This window comes from Mangifera indica, chromosome 18, assembly GCF_011075055.1.
Source record: "Mangifera indica cultivar Alphonso chromosome 18, CATAS_Mindica_2.1, whole genome shotgun sequence".
Lineage (NCBI taxonomy): Eukaryota > Viridiplantae > Streptophyta > Magnoliopsida > Sapindales > Anacardiaceae > Mangifera > Mangifera indica.
In genome coordinates this window covers 10,643,768-10,659,334 of record NC_058154.1, presented here as the reverse complement: position 1 = coordinate 10,659,334, position 15,567 = coordinate 10,643,768, and the positions used below count along the sequence as shown (strand labels likewise).

At 29.7% G+C, this 15,567-nt stretch overlaps 1 pseudogene; it reads left to right on the top strand.

Annotated features, from left to right (window-relative positions):
* On the top strand, positions 1-3,551 carry LOC123201608 (annotated as a pseudogene).
* Positions 3,552-15,567: the final 12,016 nt, after the last annotated feature.

Here is a 15,567-nt window from a genome sequence, read left to right as displayed (position 1 = left end):
CCAATCCGAATGTAAAAATTTTGACACAACTTATGTTAGCTTGATACTACTCACGAAGAGCGACCCGAAAGAACGCTTTTGGGCTGGAAAGATAAGCCTGAAGGCAAAGAAACTGATGTACCAGGTGTCTTTAGAAACAATGAAAAGGTTTTGGTAACTTGTTCCCGCAGAATCAAGTTCAGGTGAGAGCTTTTTATCTTTTTTTTTTCTGGGTATTGAATTTAAGAAACTCATTTTTTTGTGAGGAAGGAAATAATTAATGGGATTGTTTCAATTTGGGTTGTTTTGTAGGTATAGGCATTTAATGTTGAATGTGGTGTCGCTTTTGCCTCATTGCAAGAAGATAACAAGGTTGAATCTAAAAGTAGTAAAGGTGCTACTTTGAATGAGGTTGTTGAGCTTAAGAGCTGGTCTTCCTGCCTTTTTTTTTTTTTTTTTGAGGTAAATTTATGCTCTTATGAATTTCGTTTTCGTGTTGTGAGTTGCAATTTTTGTTGGGATATTTTACTTGAAGGCTTTTACTACGTAATTAGGTTAAACACCACAAAAGGAAGTGCTTGTATTGGATGTTAATTTTATTTCTCAGCATAGATTTATGATAATTGTCCCGTTTGTGGTCTATATTTGTAAGGAACTACTGAAGCTTAATGCTGGCTTAGATATGGTGTAGATTTTTAGCTTATAGAAATTTCCATATATTTTGATACAAGTCATTGTATTATAATTCAGGTAAAAATATGTATTTTCAGATTGATCATTCAGGTTTTAATTTTGATTGCTACTTTTTGGGCATATAAGCCGCGCCTCCCAACCCCCCTTTTCCCATGCCAAAACAAATACTATATGGATCTTGACAACACTATAATGAGGGGCTCTTTGAGCTTCAGTGCAAGAGATCTAACCATTCTATTCTGACCTTGAGTTAATGCTTGATATTTAAAGTTGAAACATGTGGGGTAAATTTGTCATAATATATATTTGAATGTGATGATATTATCATCAGAGCGTCTGACTGCATTACAGGAATAACCTCTTGCATTTATAATCAATATTTGCATATCATGGCCATAAATTCTTGCTTTTCCAGATAATTTGACATATCCCATTTTTCAGCTATGTTTTAGTCTGTGTACTTCTTATTATGTGAAACTGTGAGCTAGTCAATAAACATTGTTTTGCCATTTTAGTGCAAACCATGGGGGAACTGAAGCTTACTGGAAACCATCTTAAAGGATCACATCCTCTCTTGACTGTCTCAGCCAATTTTGAAAATGATGCTCACTGGAAGCTTATAAAGGAGATGATCATTCAGGTACTTTGGTTGTTGTCGATTGTTGTTCACTTATGGATAAATTGACTTAATTTCCTTTGATACTATTATTATAGTGATCTTCCTTTTTTTTTTTTCTCCCACTCAGTATACATAAAATCCATATTAATGTGATGCTTTTTACACTTTCTCACCAAAATTTATACCCATGTTTCACCAACAACATAAATTTGTATTCTTGTTCGTTAGCTGGATGGTATGACCAAGTTTTTTCTATGACTAATATTTAACTCATATTTTGGGTCACTGTTTGATACATGGTTCATTTGATGTTTGACACTTGATACATGGTTCATTTGATGTTTGACACTTGGTGGCATGCTTCCTGCATGAAAGCCAATTTACTAAACATTGTATCATGGGTGTGAAACTGATCTATATTTTCTGCTATTAAATTGTTCTGAATCATTGTCAGTCAAATACAGTTATTATCTGTGAGATAGTTTTTTGTGGTATTTCTATATAAATCTGAATATATGCTGACACTTCCTTTTCTTGTTTAGATATTTGGAACTCCAAAGGAACACAGGAAATCTAATCCTTATTATGATCATGTGTTTGCTTTTTCCATTGTTGATGATCGTGTATAGGTTGGTATTATTGTATATTGAAGATTATACATGGTTTTTTTAGTCGATTTTTCTTGTTGAGATGAGCCACTTCTTTGCCTACATGTTGAAAATGATAAGATTGAACTTTTGTAACACCAAAATTTATACCCATGTTTCACCAACAACATAAATTTGTATTCTTGTTCGTTAGCTGGATGGTATGACCAAGTTTTTTCTGACTAATATTTAACTCATATTTTGGGTCACTGTTTGATTATGGTTCATTTGATGCTTGACACTTGGTGGCATGCTTCCTGCGTGAAAGCCAATTTACTAAACATTGTATCATGGGTGTGAAACTGATCTATATTTTCTGCTATTAAATTGTTCTGAATCATTGTCAGTCAAATACAGTTATTATCTGTGAGATAGTTTTTTGTGGTATTTCTATATAAATCTGAATATATGCTGACACTTCCTTTTCTTGTTTAGATATTTGGAACTCCAAAGGAACACAGGAAATCTAATCCTTATTATGATCATGTGTTTGCTTTTTCCATTGTTGATGATCGTGTATAGGTTGATATTATTGTATATTGAAGATTATACATGGTTTTTTTAGTCGATTTTTCTTGTTCAGATGAGCCACTTCTTTGCCCACATGTTGAAAATGATAAGATTGAACTTTTGTAAAAGCTATTAGCAATTTGTTTCCTTAATCCCTCAAAGTTATGAAGCTTTCTTTTTTTTCCGAAATTGTTTCTCATGGTATAATTGTTCTCTTTTCTTTTGTTTACAGATAACTGTTCCTCATAATGAATCAGATAAAGTGGCTTGTGGAGGCCTTGATAAAATAACTCTTGTCGAGGTATTTCTTGCTTTATGCCCTTTGAGGAATATGTTTGCTTGAGTATGGTGGGTTAATCTGGAAAATGTTCTCACACAGGTTGGTCCAAGATTTTGGTTGAATCCAATCAAGATATTCGGTCGCAGCTTTGGAGGCCCAACACTGTATGAGAATCCATTTTACGTATCTCCAAATCAGGTTAACTGATTTTCATTTTTCAGTATTTAATCTATTAAATTTCTACTTGTTTAAATAATACTCCGAAGTATCAGGGATTCTTTCAAGTATAAGGTCATCACCTTAGAGATGTTACATCTAGACACCATTTGGTGTCTTTTATTTTCTGAGTTTGAAGGTTCTTGTTCAATATTTCAACCTCCCTGCATCTCACCTTGTTGTACATTATGTAAATCACTGCCGATATTAATGCATTTTCTTTTCATTTTGATATTTTCAGATTCGAGCTTTGGAGAAAAAGCAAAGGGCTGGGAAGTATGCAAAGAAAGTTTAAAGCTAAAACCGGGAGAAAGATGCACCAGCTTGCAAATCCCTTGGAGCCTGATGAATTTGCTGATACGTGGAAAGAATAAAATTTATCATGACCTTTTCAATGATGGAAGAAATCGATTACACTTATAAATGACATTGTACCAAGCATAAAATGGAAAATTTTTCAGTTTTTCTTGCCATTTTTGTTATATTGCCCTCGATTGATTGCCTTTTTGTAATATAAATTAACTATGCTGCTGATCATTGTGGCATCATCTGAATTTGATTCTTATTCTTGTTGATGTAGAATTAAGGGGACGTTTGGTGTGGGTAATATTTTATTACCAAAATAGAAAAATTACCTTGAAGATAGATTACTGGGTATAAATGATTATTATGTTTGATAAAATTTGATAGGTATAAATAATTATTGTGTTTTGTTAAAGGTAATAAAAAATTACTAGTAAATTATTTTATTTAAATATTCTTGAATATAATTATTTTTAAATATTTTTTATATTATTTGTCATATTAATTAAAAATAAATTTATTTTTATCTCAAAAAATTAATAAATAATAATATAATTATAATAAACTCAAGATTTCCTAGTAATCTTTAAATACCTAAGGTAAAGATGGTAATCAGATTATCACCTATATTATATGTTACTGTAATCTTTTATTGTTGACAAACTAAACAAGAGAATAAAAAATAGATTATCAAAGTAATTTTATAAACTTACAACCAAACGCCTGAAGGGTTAATATTTTTTCTTTAGAAAAACAGTGGTACAGGCCATTCCTTTTTCAATTTGGACAGACAAGGCTGGCGGATAACAAGAATCCTAGGTTCCTTAATATTGTTTATACATATAGTTTTATTCATATAAAAATGAGGGTTAATGTGAGACTTACACTACTCATATGCTGTGTAAACATCAACCACTCCTTCACTATCAATCCTCTGCATTGCCCTGATCTTGTTCATTGGATGCTCAAAGCTCAGCAATCCTCCCGCACTGTGAAACATGAATCCTGCATCATTACCACCAACACACGTATCCGGCCCACTTCATCATTTTTCATTTTAACCTAAACTCATATCACAATTTGGGGTTGATTAGTCTGACCTGTTTGGTATGGTCAATACAACAAGGGGAGGTCTGGCTTGAGAAGAGTTTCTCATTGTTAAAAAAAAAAAAAAAAATCATGCTGACAAATGTTTTTTCATCAGTAACTGAGGGGAAAAGCAGCAAATGACTTTGCACAGCCAGCTTTAACGACCTCTAAATCATCAGAAATCACCACAGAGCCATCAGCTGCAATGCCCCTGTAGAGTTTTACTCCACCATCGGAACCCTGCAACAATTTAATAATAAGGTCACTCACTACTGATTCCTCTCTCTTTCAAATTCCAATTTCTATCATGACATTTACATACCAGTGCAGCAAAGACAGTACCCGTCTTGCTGTTATAAACAACAAGGGGAGATCCGAACTTCCTTCTTTTCCTTCTTCTTCAGGGACTCATCATCTTCTTCTCTAACGATACATTTCACCAAATTCATATGCATAAGGATAAAGTTCCAAAAATTACATTCAAAACTCATCAATGTCCCTATGAGTTCCTAGTACTTTCGTTTAGCCTCACAAATGCACGTTCATCTTTCATCTTTGATGAATGAAGTATTTAAGCCTTAGCTTTGAAAGTTTGTTTTGGTTTTTTCATGATATTTTAACTTTCATCAAATCATATGAAGAGCATTTTAAACATACTGAGCTTTCTTTATACATTTAAAAGATTATTATTACAAAAGTATGACGATTGATTTTAGAAACATCGCCACTCCATCCAAAGTTTTGTAGCATCAATGCTAACATGACTTCCTTGTAGAATTAATTAAGCAAATGCACAAATTAAACCACAGTTAACATATAAGTTATAGAATACTTGAAATTGAAAGATTTAAGAATTTAGATAAACCTGCTATACTATAGTTGATGTCGAGTCAACTTCGAATCTGATCGATTATCAATTTGTGAAATTAGTTTTCCTGTCTAATAATAGTTAGAACTAAAGTGTAATAACTTGGATAAGGTTCGTATATCGTTTCTGTTTGTTTTGGGAAGAAGATCTAACTCTTTTATAATAAATTTATTAAATTCACTCATTAAAAACTTAATAGACTATAACAGTCTACACTTATCACTCAAATTAAAAAAGCACAATATGAAAGGTAATTAGTCTGCACAATATAATCACATGATACCTAACAAATTGATTTAATCAAATAAAACCATAATCAATGCATGCCCACATAAGAAATTCCAGCATTCCTCATCTTATGTGCTTCTTCATGCTCTCGCTGATAAGACTCTTGATTCTCGTATTGCATGAATCCACCACTTTCAAGCGAACACAGTTCTTTCCTTAGTGGCGACAAACGATGAGTGAAGAGTATGATGCTCTTATGCAAAATAACACTTAGGGGGCGTTTGGTTTGAGTAATGTTTGATTACTAAAATAGAAAGATTACCTTGAAGATAGATTACTTAGAAGATTATTGGGTATAAATGATTACTATGTTTGATAAAATTTTATAGGTATAAATAATTATTGTGTTTGGTTAAAGGTAATAAAAGATTACTAGTAAATTATTTTACTTAAATGCCCTTGAATATAATTATTTTTAAATATTTTTTTATATTATTTGTCATATTAATTAAAAATAAATTTATTTTGATCTCAAAAAATTAATACATAATAATTTTTCTATAATAAATTCAAGATTACCCCAGTAATCTTTAAATACCTAAGGTGAAGGTGATAATCAGATTACCACTTATATTACATGTCACGTCAGCATTGATAATAGAAGATTACTGTAATCTTTTATTACTGACAAACCAAACAAGGGAATAAAAGATAGATTACCAAGGTAATTTTAAAAACCTTCAACCAAATGCACCCTTAGGTTCTTCTTCTTCTCTCATCTCCTTAGCAAACTTTGGTTGGTTGTCATTGGGTTTACCAGGTTAAACATCAAGTTAATGGTCTATTGAGTGGTACAAAACTCTAATAGTTTCCAAGGGTGGTTTTCATCAGTAGACTGACGTGGATTTTGAAAATAATTTTAGTTCAGTTGTCAAGCTGACTAATGGTTGTACCATTCTTGCCCTCACCACCATATATAATTGGTCATTCTGTTAACTTGATGTCAAAAATGTTTTATTTTAAGAGCAGCTAACCTAGTTATAAAAATTGCAGGGTAGAGACCTAGTTATCAAAGGAGTTACTAAGCCAACTAAGTTTAGTCCATTGACACATGATGAAATTTTATGATGTTCAAAGAAGTAATTAAGAAGAAATTCAAAGTCGGAGACCATGTTTATCTCAAGTTGCGACCATACGAGCAGATGTCTTCACCACTTCGAAGAAATCCCAAGATATCAGCGAGGTATGTGGACCATTTGAGATTACAGTAAAAAAATCGGTGTTGTGGCCTACAAGTTAAAGATGGCAAAGTATCCTAAGCTGCATCATGTATTTCATGTGTCCTGGAGCAAAAAGAAGGTTTTTCTTTTTGGTTAATTGGGGACTTGTTCGAATTAGTTAGACGGGTAAACTCCAGCACACAATAACCTCACTCATAATCACTATATTGGATAGAGTCGAACCTAGACATTATCCCTGAAAGTTCTAGTTCTCCACTCCAAAAGAAGGTTACAAAAGCATTTGTCCATAACTCCTATTAATACTCACTTTGTATCCCCTCTATTTCAAGCAAATCTAGAGAAAAGAAAATGTGAGGAGGTTATATTCATTGGGAACAAGTTGTGTTGGATACAGACTTATTAATATTTTATGATACACGCTATATATTATATCATATAATATGATACAAATAAAAAGTAATACGTATCTTAAGATATATAAAATTGACACAATACAATAAATATATTATACGATATTATATATATTATTAATACAGATCAACACATTTTTTTGGAAAAATGATAAAATCATAAAAATGTATCTAAAAGTCTTAAAATATTAAAAAGTATTTATGCTATTTTTTAATATAATGATATGATATTTAAATTTTATATTATTATTAAAAAGACACATTGTATAATAAACAAAATTAAATTTTTTATATACGATATAATATAAAATTCGACTATTATACCGGATAACAAAGATATTTATTAAAATTATAAGAGAGGATGTTAACATTTTTCTATTTGTCGATCCCGGTCAATAAATAAAGTACTTTCGTTCTCTTCAATGTTGATGATATAATTATTGCATCAATTAGGGTTAGATTCCAGTTAAACTTATTCAAATTTAGTTTGAACGAGTTTAAAACAAAATCAAGTTTAAATATAACAGTTTAATATTTTCGAATTTGACCGTGAGCTTTCTAAGCATTTGGTTAAAAAAACTCATGAGTTTAAAAAAATTTGATATGAATTAATTAAAATGATGTTATTTTGATTAATATATATTAAAATGATATCGTTTTAATATCGAATTGAGCTTTAAACTTAATTCAAACTTAACTTCTTTAACTTCTTTCAAACAAATTAAACTTAAAAATTTTTTAATCGAATTTGACATGCTCGAATCTTAACATCACCCGTAGCATCAAGTGCTAGAAAACCTTACCTATCAAACATTTTTTTTTTGTTTTTAAATGAATTCTTCCGAAATAGGAAAGCACAAGAAAGTATGAGTTTTTCTTTTTACTACGACCTTTTTTTACTATAACTAGTGTTATATGTATAATTTTTGTGTGTAAATAATGATATATTATTATATAAATAAAAATTAAAAATTAAAAATTAAATAATATTTAATCACATAATAAATATCGTTATTTATGTATAAAATTATATACAAAAATTATATATATAATTTTATCCTACTACTTGCAGAGACTAACATGAGTAAAACGAAAAACAATATTAAGACAATTTGATTTTTGCCGGGTATAGAAAAAACAATGAAAGAGAAAGGGAGAAAATGAGAGCATTGACGAGTAGAAAGAGAATAGGGTTTTTTTAATTAATTTGTAAAAGTTATATAATTATAATAAAATTATGTATATTTATTTTAAGTATATAAATATATATATTTCTATATATATATTATCATATGATTCGATAATTTGTAGATGGGTATATATACAACAACCACTTTGGTAAATTACAAGTTGACCCTTGCCTCTTGTCACCCACGTGAGGCTGTAGCCGTATATAAATAAGTACGAACGTGGACAATCACACTAATTATCAATAATTCAATTCAATAAGCCAATTCCGGGACCAGCTTTTTTCATGTGTCTGCGACACTCCATCGATAAGCAACCTGTCTTTTCATTTCACACCTCCGTCACATCACATCACATACACCACGTTTTTCTACTTTGCCAGTGACACCTACCTACGGCCCCTGACAGCTCATACATCACTATTTTAATCCTGCAGTCGCACTGGATCACGTGCTTTTCTGACTTTTGTTTTGACTTTGTCCGTAAATGGAATCCTCTACGTGCGCCTGATTTTCGGAAACTGTGCCGTTTCGGCTGTTTATTAATTTCTTCTTTTGTTTTTTAGTTATAAGTTATCAAATTCCCTTTGAATTCTTCTGTTTTCTCTCTCTTGGCAGAAATTATGTTCAAAATAACATTATTATTTATTTTTTATTATTTATTTTAGGCCATGGACTTATTCCCACCCAAGATAGGGTGTATTTTAAAATTGGATTCGTTAATTATTAAAACCTTAAATATTTATTTATAAATTATTAAAATTAATAGAATTTATGTTATTAATCTTAAAAGTTAGTAAAGCTAATAAAAGATTATCACTTTTAAGCTAAAAGTTTATATTTGAATTTCTGTCATATTTGTAAAACTTTAACTTATTTGATACATAAATTATAAAGAAAAAATCCTCTGTTACAAAAAAAATAACAAAATTAGTTAAACTGTAAGGGTAAAATCGTCAGACAAAGTCTCAATTAGCAAAAATATTAATATAACCAATTAAGTTTTAGTAATAAAATCATCGTTTAACTAGTAATATATTAAAAATAATAAAATATTATCTTTTTTTATATTTAAAAAATTAATAATTTTTTTATAATTAAATTTTAAAATATTATTTTTTAAAAGTTTTTTTTATATTATCTTCAAATAAAAATATTAATTATAATCACCTACTAATAAGTATGGAAATTTTTAATAATTAACTAATACTAATTTAAGAAGGCAACAAACTTGGGTGAAAAGAAAGTCTTTTGACCATTATTTTATAATAAGTAAATATGAGTCCAAAAATAAATAAAATAAACTATATAATAAAAAAACAACTAGCAAGTTATCATTTTAAGTAATTATTTTTTATTATGGTCAAAATTTTCCACCTACTTGTCTCATGATGTTTCAAACTTTATGGTTTTATGCCAACCTAATTGTGTCATCAATGTCTCCTCAAGTTATTGTATTTGGCACATTTTTCTCTTGGGGAATATCTTGCTTGATTGATTCTATAATTGGGCAAAAGACTTATTTTCAACCTAGGTTTACTGTATTTTCAAATTCTCGTTTGTAAAATTTTAAAAACTTAAATATCTTTTTATTGTTAAACTTCTGTTAAATTTCATCATAAAAATATCATTTTAATAATGATATTAAAAAATATATAATTTTATTATTTTTTTCCCAGATTAACTAAATTTTTTCAATTTTAAAAAACGACTCCCCCTCTTCCGCTGACCCCAAATCATTTAGGGTTTTTTTCCTTTGTTCTCTTACCACCATCTCTGTCTCTAATAACTTTCTCTTCACACTTGAACCCTTAGCTAACTCTATCGACGAAAAAATGAAAGATTCGTCTCTTCATCTATTGATAGAGAGACGAGGACAATTTATCTTTCTTCGTTGACAAAGAGAAATGAAGAAGATTCATTTCTCTTCATCGACAAATGAAAAGACAAAGATTGTCTCTTCGTCAGCAGACGAAGAGACGAATCTTTCATCTCTATGTTAATGCCTCTCCATCTGTTGACAGAAAGAGAGAGTCAACTAAGAGTTTAGGTGGAAAAAGGAGATTATTAGAGATAGAGATAGTGGCCAGGAAGAAAAAAAACCCTAGGTCAAACATAACAGATTATTATGTAGATCAAATTGAAAAAGGAAAATTAATACTTTTTTAATATAATCATAAAATATTTTCACCAACTACAATTATATTTTGAGTCGTGTGTGTCATGACATTAAGATATTGAAAACATAAGGTCAACAGATGCAGTGACTAAAAAGTAAAAACAAGTGGGAATAATTATGAATTAAACATGAAAAAGCAATATATAATAGTAATTAACATGAATGAAAATATTATATATAAAGTTGTTCGAAATTTAATTATTATTGAACACTTTGAAAAGTATTTAAAAAAAAAAACATGTGAGAATATTGTTTTCTAGAAGGTCCACGGACTTATTTCCACCCAAAGATTTGTGTTTTTTAAAGTTTTCATCCGTTAATTTTGAAAAACTTAAATATTTATTTATCTGTTAATTTTTATCGTTAGTATCAAAGGTAAAATCGTCATTTAATAAAAATATTTAAAAAAACTAAAAATTTAATCATATTTCCTCCTTAGGGTTAAAAATTATCAATTCCCCCCTCAACCCCTCACCCAAGGTTTGAAAAATCATCATTTTCATCCTAAGGTTTCCATGGCAACTCTTTGTCGACATTCTCTTCTCCAGTTGTTAGTGTTTTCTCTCCCTCTTGATCTCTTCCTGCCTTTTTCGTCTTTGTCTCATAGCATATCGGATTTGATATTATATAAAAACTTCTTCGTGGGTGTTTTTCTATATCTCCGTATCTAGGCATTCATTAAGATACAAGCAATATTATTTGCCTTACATTAATTTGGACCTGAACCAAGTTGGTTTAGCATGGTTCGGTTTGGTTTAAATTCACTTATTTTAAATTTGAATTAAATTTGAATCAGAAAATTTGGTTCGTTGTTTATACCAAGTTAAACTGGTTTGACTCACTTGTCAGGTGAATAACTCGATTTGATTTAAATTTGACTTGTAACTCAATTCAAATTATTTTAAATAATTATTATAACAACAACGTTTTGTTTGTTATTAGACGAAATTATCTTCGTTTTATCGATAAATCATAAATTTGAATTATCAGTTTAATCTATAATTCAATGATTACCACATAGAATCTTTGTTCATACAATTCAAAAGAAGCAATTTCAAGTAGAATCTAATAGTACCATATATACCACTCGAAATATGTCATCCATCCTCATTATAAGCTCCATGAGAATTGTTCCCTACAACTTTTCCAAAGACACTTTTAAGAAGACATTAGTGCGTACTTGGCATATCGAGGCCCCATCATTGTTCAACCAGTCCATCGCCTAGACGCCACACCTATTTGCTTGAAGTTGGAGCTTTCGCCTCAACACCAGATGCTAACTAATCAAACTCATTCGACTCTGCAGGACCGTCGAAAGAATCATTTCAATTAGGGTTGGATATGATTCGAGCCAACTCAATTTCAAAAATTAGTTTGATTTAATTTAGTTCAACTCACATTTGAATAGAAAAATTTAACTTGTTTTTTAAATTAAGACAAATTTGATTTAAGAGATGTTTGGCTAAAACCAGTAATTTAAATTTGTGACTTTATTTAGTTTATATTCATAGTTCGAATTGATGATTTGAATCTGTGGTTTGGTTTAACTCAAATAAAAAATTTTAAATATTATTTAAATAAAATGATGTCGTTTTGTCAATAAGTTATAAATTGAAACTATTAATTTTAACCAAACTGAGTTATAAATTCAAATTATTGATTCGAACTATCAAACCAAATCAAACTAAACGATTTTTCATCTGAACCAAACTTGAGTTAGAGTTAATTTTGGCTCGATAACTTGAGTCAGATCATTTTCTGTTCGAATCAAACTTGAGTTAAAAAAATTTCAGACTCAGCCTGATCTGTGTCTATCCTTAATTCCAATATTTTCAAGATTATTATGGCCTTGCAGTCTGGATATTACACTATTACAAAATTATCCGAATGATTTCTAGACGAACATTAATGACATTTTTTCAACAATTAGACGTGCTGGGACAGTATTTCAAATTTATCAGTCCTTTCTCCCTAGGTGGATTTGGGCACTCCACTTTCGCATTATTATTAAGTGTGGTCTCCCAAATGTGTAGCATGTGTGATTTTTTAGATAAATTGCTTTGCTTTTTTAACGATTGACATGTAATATGATAAGTTCTCCCCTATAGAGGGAGAACTTTTCCTCTTGTTGTAATCATCCTTCGGCTCTCAAGAATAAAGTAATGTGATGTAATATCGTACGTCTACCTAAACACTTTCTTTTACAATCAAATCATTTATTTGAGATCGAATCAATCATATCGAATAAGTAAAATCTTAAGTCCATTACACTGGTTAAAATCAAGAATTCGATTTTGGTATACCGCCAATGAATCTCAAACTCAAACCCTCCCTCTTGAGGTTTATACATCTTTTATTATCCAAACTACCTCTTGGAGGTATAAGGATGTCATCTTAGCACTCTCATAGAAATAACTTGGCCTTTGGTAATGTTGGACCCGAATCGAGCTAGTTTGGCCTCAAAAGCTAGTTTAATTCGATTTAACTCGATTCGAATTCATTTAGTTTAAATTTGAATTGAGATCGAGTTAGGAGGTTCGACTCATTTTGAAATCAAACAGAATGCGAGCTAGATAGATGACTTGATTCGGTTTTAACTTTACTTGTGACTCGATTCAAATTATGTTAAGTAATTGTTTGATGACATTGTTTTATTAATGAGTCACGAATTCAAACTATAAATCTGAACTATATATTCGAACCATAAATTTAAACTATAAATTCAAGTTAAACTTGAATTAAACTTGAAACACCTTTAATATTGACTAAACAAATTCGAGTCAAACTTGAATCAAATGGTATTCGAACTTAGTTTGGTTTGTATCTATCCCTACTTTTAGGTTAGCCCCCGCATTACTTTATTTCTACTCAAAGAGCTTGTCATATAAAGAACCCTAATTAATCAAATTCATAATGAAGTAGCTTATCAAATTAAAGGATTTGAAATTTTGGTTTTTTTTAATTATTTTAATAATATTATTACCTAAATCGATAATATTTATTTTCCTATAAATGGATTAATGTCCCATTTATAAATTTAATTAGATAGACACAAAAATATTCTACCTTAATCAGTTCAGACAATTAACAGAAGATAGTTAGATGAAACATCAATTTTCAATGGAGATTAAGACAGAACGTGATGTGTGTGTCTCTGTCTCTCTCTCTCTCTCACATAACTCTTTCTATTTTCTCGATCGTTTTCCAGTTTGGCGACAATTTTCCCTTGTCCACCACTTCCTTCTCTTATCATTTTCTCGGTAACCAAAGAGAGGCAATATCTTCACGTATGGAAGGCCAAATCTGCTCTCGATTTGACGGTTCACAATGGCAACATTACCTTATTTAACCTTAGGATTTTTTCAGCCGATTACTATCATATCAAATCCAGTGAACTAATTAATTATAATTAAGGGTAGATACGGATACCCTAAGTGGTTGAGCCCAACCACCTATTGGTAGGAGTGGATACTATCCAAACCGGTTAAGTTTCAAAAGTTAATTTAACTCAGTTCAAATTTATTTTATTTAAATTTGGACCAAATTCGAATTTAAAAATTTGGCCTTTTTTTAATTCGAACCAAACTTAAACTAAGGGATATTTGGCTCGGTTAGCCTAGAATTTGACTCAAATTAATAGTTCAAATTTACGACTTAATTCGACTCGTATTAGCTCAAATTTAATAGTTCAAATTGACAATTCAAATTTATGAATCGGTTAGGTTTGAATAAAAAATTTTAAATATTATTTGGATAAAACAAAGTCATTTTGTTAATGAACCATGAATTCAAGTCACGACTCTGAGCCATAAATTCAAATAATTAATTCGAGCCAACCTGAGCTACGAATTTGAACATTGATTCGAGTTAAGAAATCTAGTCAAACTTGAACAGAGCTGAGCGAAGCCATTTTTTTTTCAAACCGAACTCGAACTAGATTTAATTTTGGCTTGACAAACTCGAGTTGGACCATTTTCTTTTCGAATCAAACTCGAGTCAAAAGATGTTCGAGCTCAGCTTGACTAAAATCCACCCTTTTTTATCAGTTTGAATGGAAAATAATCTAATTAAAATAATATTATATACACAAATAATAAATACAAATTCGTTCATAAATGATATCATGTTATCATAAGATTGTATATTATTTTATTTCTAATTTAAAATTATCTAATTATATAATAATATATCATTATTTATATATAAATTTGTTTTCATTATTTATACAAGTAATTTTTATTGATTTATTACCCTTATAAGGTGTTTTGGTATCAATATTTATTTGACTAAATCTTTGAAATTTGATTTGAAAATTAAGGGTGATAAGGCAAATGACTATGGGAAGATGTATATGTTGTCATGTATTTGATACAGTGGAATAATATAACATAATATAGCAATTATATAATGAGCAAGTTTTTTTTTTTTTTTAAACCGAATAAGCTCATTCAAATTGGATTTTATCTTCGAGATCAAACCAATTACATGCCTCCTAGTTTCGAACCCAAACTCGTTTGAGATTATTTAAAGACTTGACACTTAACTAGTCAAATTATCCATTGAAGTTGAGTCTAATCAAAATTAATTAATTTTTTTTTTTTTGATAATAAGAGATTTTATCTGAGTTAAATTATCTTTTCACGGATAAATCAATTATATTAAATAGGGTAAATTTTGAATTTGATTATCATAATTATAAAATCAGATAAGTTAATAATTTAATTTTAATATATCGATAAAAAAAACTTAAATTCATACTCTTTTATATATAAAATCTTCTTTTACCACTTAATCAATATGTAAAAATGAATTTAGGGGAAAACAGAAAAAGGGCTCTGTTAGTCACCTCACACCTAAAAAGAGGAAATTGCCTCTTGCCCCTTCAAAGTTTTGATAAAATGATAAATACATGATAAATACATATATATATATATATACACACACACACGTGTGTGTGTAATAAATAAAAAATTCAAATATTCACCTAAATACCATCTTCATCCATTCCAGATATAGATGATGTATGTCATTCTAAGATGATGTTTTGTTGTCTAGAGATATGAATGATGAGCATCGTCCAGCAAAATTCAGGATCTCCAGCCATCATTGGTAACCTGA